This window comes from Tupaia chinensis, unplaced genomic scaffold (genome assembly GCF_000334495.1).
Source record: "Tupaia chinensis unplaced genomic scaffold, TupChi_1.0 Scaffold000115_1, whole genome shotgun sequence".
Lineage (NCBI taxonomy): Eukaryota > Metazoa > Chordata > Mammalia > Scandentia > Tupaiidae > Tupaia > Tupaia belangeri.
The window spans coordinates 2,003,526-2,015,742 of NW_006159579.1; positions in this window are offsets into that span (position 1 = coordinate 2,003,526).

Consider the following 12,217-nt stretch of genomic DNA (forward strand, 5'->3'; position numbering starts at 1 on the left):
ACTGCTGATTCCCGCTCCCAAAACTTTTAATAGCTGCCTCTACCTGAACTTAATGATTACTATCTGGTAATTCTGTTACTTGAAGTTCTTGAGAGTCTAGTTTTTCTGTTCATGATGTTTACTGAATCTTATTCATGGTGGATTGTTTTCCTGTATACTTCATAAACTTAGGTTATAGGCTAACGTTTGGAAGGGTTTTAGACACAGAAATCCTGTATAGCCTGCAACAGGTAAGGAGGAGCCTCCTCAAGGAGGATTTGCAGTTGTTTTTTCCAGGCAGCTGAATAATAGATGCAGAGTAAGTCTCTGTTTACATAATTTCTTAGCTTCAGGAATCTCAGTTATGCAGATAATGTATATCTGAACCCCAGGTCCAGCCATAGTGGCACATGTTGCTAGGATGCTGTATGCTGGGGCCAGCAGGTGGTGTGGTGCTTAAGGCACTGCACTCCCGTGTGGCTGACCATGGTTTGAATTCTGGCCATCCACCTTGGGGGGGATTTTTTTTTTTTTTTTTTTTTTTTTTTCTTTCCTTCTGTTTCTCCTGCAAGTGCATGTGCCCTATAGCAAAAATCTGTCTAAAAAAACCAAAAAACCAAAGTTGGGGCCAGCAGATGGTGTGGTGGTTACATCACTGGACTCTCACATGGCCAACCCTGGTTTGAGTCCCAGACCCAGGGGCTGGAAAATCACACTGGGCACATGTGCGTGCATGCACAAGATCCCAGGAGGAGGATGGAGGAGAAGGGATCATGGTGTGGCCTTCTCCCCCAGGGAGGGATTTCTCATTTTCCCTCTCATTGTCTGTCTCTGTGTCTCTCTCCGGCAAGCTCACACACCTTATTGCAAAAAGCTCACTGGAAAAAAAATCCAAGCAATACAGGATCAGCTGTGCATTTAAAAGGATGTTTCTTGTTTTTATTTCCTGTATTTCCATGTGTCATACAGCCGGAAATTTCAGATATCGTCAGAAAAGGAAGTCCAACTCAACATTCAATGGGCTTAGTCGTCACTATCTGTTTACTTGTCTAATTTCTCTGTGAGTATCAGTCTCAGGGTAGGGCCTGAGACTGACTCATTCATGGGACAAAACACTGGGCCAACAAGCTGGCACAGAATAAATGCTCAGTGCATTTGTTGACACTGAATCTGCTCTTGGATTCTTCTAGTGATGGAGCTCACTTTCTCACAAGATGGCCATTTTCTTTTAGAGAGGGTATTTGTTACCAGAATGAACATCTGGCTTATGGGGGACACCCTGCCCCACATCTGTCTGCATCCTTCTCAACACTCAACTTGGCCACCTAAATTTGGCAAAGAGGGGCACAGAACTTGAGTGATCCCAGTGATGACTGAGCCTCTGGGCTTTGACCGGGAGGAAGCACATGGTTAGTTCTAGAAGTACACCTAAGATTCTCATACACCATTGGTGGAAGTCTAGAGACATTTAGAACATTTGCAAAGAGCAATTTGACAACATTTATTAAATTTGAAATGGGTATATCTGTCAATCTTGCAAATCATTTCTCTGAGTCTATTCTATACATACAAGGATGGTCACTGTACCATTGTGTGGCAGCAAAGAAATTTGAAAACCATCTAAAAGTCCATCAATAACTGATTAACTAACTGAAACTCCCTATAGTCATACAATGGAAAACTGTGAAACTGTTTTGTTATTGTTTTTCTCTTTATTTATTTTTAATTTTTGCCACAGGGCATATGTTCTAGTCAGAGGGAGACACACACACACACACACACACACACACACACACACACACACAGAAAGTAAGAAAGCAACCCTCATGGGGAATGGTCATACCACAGTCCATTTCCCTTCTTTCCTTCCTCCCCTCAGGATTTTAGGCACACATGCACACGTGCCTGGCTTGTTTCTCAAGCTGCAAGATCTAAGACTCAAACTATGTAGTTGGCTATGTGGGATCCAGCCACTTGAACCACCATGCCACAGGCTGATCCTATTTAAAATTTTTTTTCCTAAAATAAAGTATATCTGTGTGTATTGACATAGGCAGAACACTGTGACATATTGCTGTGAGTCTACAGGAGTGTACACAATATCACTTATTTATGTAAAAATAAACAAGTCTACAAACAATATAAATTGGTACATCATGGAGGCTATTTGGAAATATCTATCAACTTCAAAATGCTAAACTTTTTAAATAACCTCAACTGACTACTACTCCCCACTGATAGACATTTATATGACAAATACTTATGCAAAATAATAGGCAAAATATTAATTGTAGCACTGTTTGTAATAACAAAATACTGGAAATTTCCTTTCTTTTCATAAGCTATTCGATAAATATAGCATCCATATAATGGGATACTATGCATGTCTGAATAAAATGAGGCAAAATAAGGCTGCTCTCCACATTTATAAGGGTCTGTAAAATACAGTGTGAAGTAAGAAAAAGAAAGCAAAGTATAGAACACTGTCTCTATTTGTATGAAAAATACATACATGTATATGTGTATTGGGTTTTTTTTTTTTCTTTTTAATTTGCCATAGGGTGTGTGCACTTACCTGAGAGAGACAGAGAGGGAAAGTGAGAAATCATTCCCTAGGGAAGATAGGTAAACCACAGTCCCTTCTCCTTTATTCCCCTCATAGGATTTTGGGCCTGTACACATACCAGTGTGTTTCTTAAGCTGCCGAGTCCAGGCCTTAAACTGTGCAGCCGATCGTGTGGAATCACCACGCCACATGGCTGGCCCTGAGTTTTAAACGCATGCTATTTCTCTGGAAGGAATCACAGGAAACTGGGATGGATGGTCAGCTCCAGGGAGGAGCTTAATGATTGGGGAACAAGGGAGGAAGGATCACTTGCTTTTCACCATCTTCCTGACTGAGCCTTTGGAATTTTGAACTATGTCCTCACAGTTCAGTAAGTAAATAAAAAAATATATAGACACCATAATTCTAAAACTAGAAGCAAAACAAGCCCATAAAACAAAAGACTTCCTATATGTATGTACATAGGTTGTGTAGAAAGAGAAAAGGATACAGTGCAAATTGGGGCAGTGGCAAAAGTTCTCTGAGATCAGATGAGGAGTGGTCAAGGGTGAACTTGACTTTGACTTTGTTTGAAATTTATGTTTATTTAACTTTATTTATTTATTTTAATTTAAGCAGAGATGGACAGAGCGAGAGAGAGAAGGGGAAAGTGAGAAAGCAAGCCACCAGTTCTGACATCCGAACCACAGTTGACCATGTGGGAGTCCAGTGCCCTTAACCATCTGCTGGCCCCTATGTTTATATATTTTTTATTATTTATTTTTTTCCATGAGCAAGAGAGATATGGCACTCCAAACAGGGTCTTGGGCTGCAGTCCACTCCCAGCCTCAGTCAGCCCCAGATCATGGGCACACACATGGCCAGCATACTAAGCAAAGTCCCTGGACACAAACCCAGAACCTTCCCATGTGGATTAGCCTCATGAAGTATTGAGTTTTACCACTGCAACACTATCTTGCTCCTGTTTATAATTTTTTTTTTAATTTGCCAGAGGGCACTTACACTTGCCAGAGAAAGATGGAGAGAGAGAAGGGAAAGGAGAAAGCATCCCCTCTCCCATAGGGAAATAGTCATGCCACAATCCCTTCTCTTTTATTTCTCCCTTCTTTTTAGGATTTTTTTGGCACATTTACACACATGCCTGAGTGCTTTTTCAAGTTGTTGGGTCCGGAATTCTAACCAGGAAGTTGGCCATGTGGGATCCAGTTCCCCTACACACCAGGTCACAGGCTGGCCTTGTTTATAATTTTCTTAAAAATTGCAAATATTGGGGGCTAGCAGGTGGTGTGGTGGTTAAAGGCACTGGACTCTTACATGGCTGATATGGTTCAAGTCCCAGACCTAGTGGCTTGCTTTCTCAATTTCCTACTCTCTTTGTCTGATCAGACTGGAAGTAATAATCATAATAATCACGATAAATAAAGCTAAATAAAATAAGTCTTCTTTTAAAAAATTTCAACGATTGTTTGGATTTTATACAACATGTACAAAAGTTGTTACATCATTTAAAATCCATTTTACTTTCTCTCTTTTTTTTTTAAATTTTGCCCAAATACGTGTGTGCTTGCTGGAGAGAGACAGAGACACAGAAAGAGAGAGGAAAAGTAAGAAAGCACCCCCTCCATGGGGGATGGTCATACCCAATCCCTTTCCCTCCATCTCTTCCTCCTTTCAGGATTTTTGGACACACACACACACACACACACACACACACACACACCAGGTATATTTCTCAAGAAGCTGAGTCCAGGACTCGAACTGTGCTGTTAACCATGTGGGATCTAGCCACCTTAACCACCGTGCCATGGGCTAACCCCATTTCAATTTTTCAGAACAGACTTCAGGTGGATAACATATAACCAATCTCAGGCAAACAAATAAGACTGACTCTCCTTCTAAGGAAAGAATTCATGTTGTGCCCTTTGTCCCACCTGCCTTCCCCTAGGACAGCCTAGCTCAGAGGGAGGCACCTGGGCCTCTCCTGTCACCTTTCACCCACTTGGCTCCCATCACCAGTGTTCTGGGCTGAGAACCAGAGCCAATTGACTGTAGGGTGGTATTTCCAGAGGGCTCCATTAGTATAAGTTCTGGCTGAACCAGCCCAGGAAAAATGTGCCATTTGGTTCTGACCTCTTCTTTGTCCTTCCCTTTTAATGCCCCACCACCTTTTCCTTCACCTCCCTGCAGTCTCTATTTATCTCTCAGTCCACTCAGTGGAGAGAAGGCATCTGGAAAAAGCAGTTGAGTAGAAGTGTTGGGGTTTAGTCTTCTCTCCTTTCACTAGTTGCATTATTATTTTTTTAGAGAGATTTTTACCATAGGGTGCATGCATTCACCAGAGAGACAGAGAGCAAGAAATCACCCCCCGGGGGCATGGCCATGCTGCAATCCCTTCTCCATTCCCCCTTTGGGACTTGTGGCATGCACGCACATGCACCTGGCATGAGTTTCAAGCCTCCAGGTCCAGGACTCAAACTATGGTCAGCCACGTAAGAGTCCAGTGACATAACCATTATACCATCTGCTGGTCCCCACCAGCTGTTTTTTTTAAAAAAAATGTGTATTTATTTATTTAATTCCATTTGATATTATTAATTTTTAATTTGACCAGAGAGAGAGAGAAAGGGAAAGTGAGAAAGCAAGCCACCAGGTCTGGGACTTGAACCACCTTCAGCCATGTGGGAATCCAGTGCCTTTAACCATCACACCATCTGCCAGCCCCCCCAACCAGTTATATTTTAAGAGGCATCTAAGGAGGGAAATGCTTGACTACATATTCAAATAACTTTTTTTCTGCTTCTTATAAATATATGCATTGTGTAGCAATAGATGCAAGTTTATACTTTGAAAGCAAATTGTATTTCAATGTTTATTATAAAAGCCTTGTTAATTTAGTAGTGATACTTTCCTTGGCTGGGCAGGTGTACATTTGTAAACCTTCCAGTTCTAAATGGAATTTGTTTTCTCTTTGGGAAATATTTGCATTTTAGTGTACATTTATGTCCCTGCTCTTTTGACCTGGCAGTATAGTGTTATACAATATACATTCATTTTTCCAAATTGAGAGTGAGTTTTTACATTTTTTTGGTTTCAAAAGTATGAACTAGCTTTTTTTGTTATAGTGAGAAATGTTTGTTTTATAACATAGTTGTTGACTATTAATATGGACATGCTAGGATTTGGACCACCTTCAGCTGAAGTCAGGGTACTGTGCACAGCAGCAAGTATTAGACTTCAATATTGGGCTACCGTGGAGGCCAGTGCTTTCCGTCTTATTAATGTGATGCGAATTTATTCTTTGTACAGAAGAGTGCTATATATATATTTTTTTTTGAGAGATTTTCACTGCAGGACGCGTGCGCTCGCCAGACAGACAGAGAGAGACATAGAGTCAGAAAGCGAGAAATCACCCCCCAGGGGGGATGGTCACGCCGCAATCTCTTCTCCTCCATTCTCCTCTCGGGATCTTGGGCACGCACGCACACGCGCCCGGCGTGAGTTTTAAGCCACCGAGTCCGGGACATGAACCGCGGTCGACTACGTGGGAGTCCAGCGACATAGCCATTACGCTAACTGCTGGTTCCCAATATTTTTGAGCAAAAGTAAGAGCAAGCCTGTATGATAACATTTTTTTTCTCTGAACCTAAGACATAACAGTAACACGATGGATGTACATTTTATAAGCAGTGTATGTATATTTCCCAACAATGTTTTGAAGAAAAAATTGTGACCACATGGGTATAACTTAAATAATTTTAAATCCTTTGCCTATGGAACAATAAAAAATAAAAATAAAGAGAGCAGGGACGAGCAGTTAGTGTAGTGGCATGTCGCTGGACTCCCATGTAGTCAACCGTGGTTCGAGTCCTGGACCCGGTGGCTTAAACTCACGTCGGGTGCGTGTGAATCTGTGCCCAAGATCGCTAGAGGAGAATGGAGGAGAAGGGATTGCGATGTGGCCATCCCCCCTGGGGGGGTGATTTCTCGCTTTCTGTCTCTCTGTCTCTCTCTGTCTTTCTGGCAAGTGCAAAAACCTCTCCAAAAAAAAAAAAAGAATTATTTTAAAAATTTTATTTGTTATTATTTATTTTTAATTTGACCAGAGAGAGAGAGAGATAAAGGGAACGTGAGAAAGCAAGTTGCTAAATCTGGGACTCAAACAGCGGTCAGCCATTTGGTAGTCTAGTGCCTTAACCACAATGCCACCTGCCATCCCCAAGAGATGGCAACATGAATAGAGAACCAGAGAAGCAAATGGATAATAAGCAGGGGGGCTCTTGGCAGGTTTAGGACCTGATCAATAACTATATATTGGAGACCAGCAGGAGGTGTGGTGGTGGGGGTGCTGGACTCCCACCTGACTGACCACAGTTTGAGTCCTGGACGTGGTGGTTTGCTTTCTCACTTTCCCTCTCTGTCTGTCTCTCTCTGGTAGAATTAAAAATAAATAAATAAATTTTAATTTAATTAAATAAATGATTCTTTTTAAAAACTCCAAAACTAGGGGAACCAGCAGTTAGCGTAATGGCTATGTCGCTGGACTCCCACGTAGTCAACTGTGGTTCGCGTCCCGGACCCGGTGGCTTAAAACTCACGCCGGGCACGTGTGCGTGCGTGCCCAAGATCCCAAGAGGAGAATGGAGGAGAAGGGATTGCGGCGTGACCATCCCCCCTGGGGGGTGATTTCTCGCTTTCTGTCTCTATGTCTCTCTCTGTCTGCCTGGCAAGCGCAAGCGCCCTATAGCAAAAAACCTCTCAAAAAAAAATAAATAAATAAAAATAAAAAACCTCCAAAACTATGTACTTTTATTATTCAGAGTTCTGTCTCTGACTTTTCTGCCAAAAGTTCCAGGCAGTAAACATTTGACTAGAATCAAGGGAATCAGGCCAGGAGGATTTTATGGAGCAGAAGATCTAAGAATCTTAGAAAACAGGCCGTAGTACCTGAGGCTACTACTCTGAGCCAGAAGGTAAGATAGAAAGAAACAAGAGAAAGGGGGCAGGGGAATAGCTTGATTCAGAAAGTGGATCAGACTCACGAAGATACCATTGAGCCAAAATATGTCCCCATAATCCAGATAAATCCCCAGGCTTCACATGGCCCAGGCTTAGAACCTTCACTGTCACATTCAAGATCAGCATAAACAGCAAATTGTTGAGAATAAAATAATTGTTTAGTTACAGATGACTGATAAAAAAATTCCAGTCAGTCCCTTAAATGATACAATGAATATTAATACTATGTAGCTATTAGCAAAAAATGAGGTAGTGCTATATGTGTAATTAGGGAATAATCTGCAAATTGTATTAAGTTTTTTTTTAAAATGAAATTTCAGAACAGTGTGAACAGTATACTATTATTTGTGTTAAAAAAAGAGGGGAATCATGTTCATATGCATGCTTTCATACACAGAAAATGTTTCTGACAGTTTGCCCAAGAAACTCACTCCCTAGTGGGAGTTGATTAGAGAGTGTTGAGCAGAAATGAGAAGGAAATGAATATCTTCATGCTCTTCGGGATTTTGAATCATGTGCATTTTAACTTATTAAAAAAATGAATAAAATTTTATTAAATACAAGAACGATTGTCCAACTCCCTGAAGTATTTTTTAAAATAACTCTAATATGTATTTGTTCTTATTAAAAAACCTCAATGGGGCTCCAACTTAAGTCAACACTCCTTAGAATCCCCTTTGTTTGCATCGATCTCTCACACTCCTCCTCTGTCTTTGTGTCCCTCACTTACCAAACATGCCATTCTCCATCAAAAACTACCACCAGGCCCTTCCCTTTTTTCTTTTCCTTCTCTTTCCTCTCTCACCTTTCTAACCTGTCTCTATTACCCTACCATCTTAGTTCTGTATCTCAAAAACCTATAAAGCAGACAGACAAGACAATTCTTTCCTTAGAAAGCCATGGGCAGGGCAAATCCTGGAGCCTAGTGGTTGAAAAGATCTGGCTTCAAACACACCAGGCACATGTGCATGCTCAAAATCTTGACAGAATGGAGAAATCGAGAAGGGATTGTGGTGTGACCATACCTCATTGGGGGTTACTTTCTCTTTCTCTCTCTGGTGAGTACCTGTGCCTTCTGGGAAGGGGGGAAGCCATGGGCAGAAAAAATAGTGAACAAGCATAGGCATCCTCATCAGGCCTCCATTGTACAGAGAAACTGAGGCCCTCTGTTAGACAATCACCTCAAATTAGCAGTTCAGAAGCAGAGCCAAGATAATGGTTTAGGTTCCTGACTTTGAAATCATATTCCAGATTTTTCCAACCCATTGGTCTCAAGGCAAGCTTCTACTTATCCTTCAAAATCTTACTCAGAGGGACCAGCAATTAGCATAATGGCTATGTTGCTGGACTCCCATGTAGTCGACCGCAGTTCGCGTCCCGGACCTGGTGGCACACGCCGGGCGCGTGTGCGTGCATGCCCAAGATTCTGAGAAGAGAATAGAGGAGAAGTGATTGCGGCATGGCCATCCCCCTGGGGGGGGCGATTTCTCGCTTTCTGTCTCTCTGTCTCTCTGTCTGTCTGGCGAGCGCCAAAAAAAAAAAAAAAAAAAAAAAAAAAGGAAAAAAACTCCCCCCAAAAAATCTTACTCAGATATCTTCTCTTTCAAGGAAGCATTTCTTAGACCTCCTTTTCCTTTTTTTGAATTCCCCTAATAGTTTGTCCTACTGACTGTATCATATACCTTTATTATAATGTCTTTGATTATGTCTCTGTTTACACTGAATGAGATTCTCAAATCTATATGCATTATCTCTCCCCTAGAAAGTAATTAGGCATTCAGGGCCAGCAGATGGCGTAGCGGTTATGTCACTGGATTCCCACATGGCTGATGGCAGTTCGAGTACCAGACCCAGTGGCTTGAAAATCATGCCAAGCGCTTGTGCATCCATGCCCAAGCTCCCAAGAGGAGAATGGAGGAGAAGGGATTGAAGCATGGCCATTGCCCTCGATGGTGATTTCTCACTGTCTCTGTCTCTCTCTCCAGTGACTGCACACATCCTAAGGCAAAAACCTCATAGAGGAAAAAAAAAGAAAAAGAAAGTAATTATCCATTCTTGGGTATGTGGTGAATTAAAAATGTACAGTGTCCTAAGAGACAAGTAAACAATATGTTTTGGGGGCTCTGTGGAGGAAGAAATTACTTCAAGAGATCTTGGAGACCCTCCTGTAGGAAGTACCATTTGACTGATATATATCCTGAAGTTGCATCCCACACATTCAAGTAACTCATTTTCAACTATATGACTTTTTTTTTTTTTTTTGGAGTGGTTTTCGCTATAGGGCGCGTGCACTCACCAGACAGACAGAGAGAGACAGAGAGACAGAAAGCGAGAAATCACCCCCCAGGGGGGATGGCCACGCTGCAATCCCTTCTCCTCCATTCTCCTCTCGGGATCTTGGGCACGCACGCACGCACATGCACCTGGCGTGAGGTTTAAGCCACCGGGTCCGGGACTCGAACCGCGGTCGACTACGTGGGAGTCCAGCGACATAGCCATTACACTAACTGCTGGTTCCCTCAACTATATGACTTTGACAACAGAAAAAGATAGAAAAAATTATTTACCCCCAATGATAACGGTACTTATTATGAGTTTCACAAAAATATTTCCACTAAAACAAAATGTGCTGGATGGAGTGAGACTAATAACCCAAGCTGCCTCTTTTTTCTTTAATTGCTTGAGTGTACATGTGCTTGCACGAGAGAGACAGAGAGCAAGAGAAAGAAGAAAAGTGAGAAAGCACCCAGTCCCTTCCCCCATGAGGAATGGTCACCTACAATCCCTTCTCCACAATTTCTTTCTTTCAAGATTTTGTGCATGCACATATATACGCCCAACATGTCCTTCAAGCCATTAGGTCTGGAACTTGAATCATGCTGTTGGCCATGTGGGATCCAGCCACCTTAACCACCAGGCCATGGGCTGGCCCTCAAACTGCCTTTTAAATGTTTTGCAAAAAATTTTTTTTCAACACATATGAATTTGTTTTATGTTTCTATGTAACAAAACTCTACAAACCTAGGGGTTTAAGACAATACCCATTTATTAGCTCCCAGTTCTAGAAGCAGGAGTTCATGCACAACTCATCGGGGTTCTCTGCTAAGGGTCTCATTAGGCTGAAATCAAGATGTTGACCAGTTGTATCCTTATCCAGAGGTTCAGCTTGAAGAGATCAACTTCCATACTCCCTCTGCTTGTTGGCGGGATTCATCTTCTTGTGGCCATGTCTGGGGCTCCCATTTTCTCACCATCTGCTAGCAGGGAACATTCTTAGCCTCTAGATGCTCCTCTTGGATCTTTTCTAGATAATTCTCTCCACAACTTTAAGGCCAACACAGGAGTGTCTGCTACTTGAGAAAATTATTTTACATTAGGTAATACTATACATTTTTCACCCTTAGGCTTTATAATTTTAACTTTTTATTATCGTACACATAGACACACACAATATTTCTGGACATGACTCAATACATAAAGGCATTCATCAACTCCTATTAGATCTATGACCTTGAAGCATAGAGCTCACCAGTCAAAGCCTTCTTCATCTGTAAAATGGGGATAATAGCAATGCCCATGTTGGAGTGTTATTGGGAAGTACCGTTAAGGGTACATGGAGCCAGCCATTTTACAGATGGAGAAACTGAGGCTTAGAGAAAAGAGGCAACTTGCCCAGAATTAGGCGATAAGGCCAGGACAGAACCAGAATTGAAATCTGGACATCTCTCATCATAAGGGAGATGCAGATCAAAACTACAATGAGATACCACCTAAGCCCAGACAGAATGGTGAAGATTAAAAAAAAAAAAATGATATGTGCTGGCAGGGATGTGGTGAAAGAGGAACTCTCATACATTGTTGGTGGGAATATAAATTAATCCAGCCACTGTGGAGAACAATATGGAGGCATATAGTAAATGCTGAATAAATACAAGCTGCTGATTATATTAGCCCTGAAGAGTAGACAGGGTCTAGACACAAGGAGATTAAGTGAGTGAGGGGTGGAGTTTGCTAGGAGAAGGGAACTTTATGAGCAAGATCCTGAAAGCAGGAAAGCTAGTGGTGATTTGGAGTGTTTATTTGCACGGTGTAGGGGTGTATGTATGTGTGTGTGTGTGTGTGTGTGTGCATGTGTGTGCACGTCCCCGTGTGCATGTACAGAGAAGGGTCAAAGAGTGGGCAAGGACAGCTTTGGTCACCCCTGCAGTCATCCAGAGTAAAGATGCTTACCCCTCTACCTGGCACCTTGAGAGGGTGTCTGGTCAGCAGTGTAAATTTCAGCCCAGAAGTGCTGGGGAGAAAAGGAAGACTGGTAATCGAGAAAGGGAAATATTCTCAGCTTCAAGGAGGTTATCATTTATAGAAGGACAACTGATTCTGCAGGAGGAAATTCCACTGTCACCCTTTCCTCCTTAGTTCATAGCCTGCTATGAATCGACTTCCCAAGCTGAGGCAGGTGCAGGATCTGGCCCTGCCTGGGTAAGAACAGAAAGAGTGCAACCCAGATGCCAGTTCTCTTCCTTCTGTTCCTGTGTGGCCCCCAAACCATCTCTTGTAAATGCTCTGGACATGGAGTGGTACAACCAGTTTTCTTTTAAAGTTCTAAATGCGGGAATTCATGTAGGGCACTCATATTAGCGCTGCTCACTCTCTATC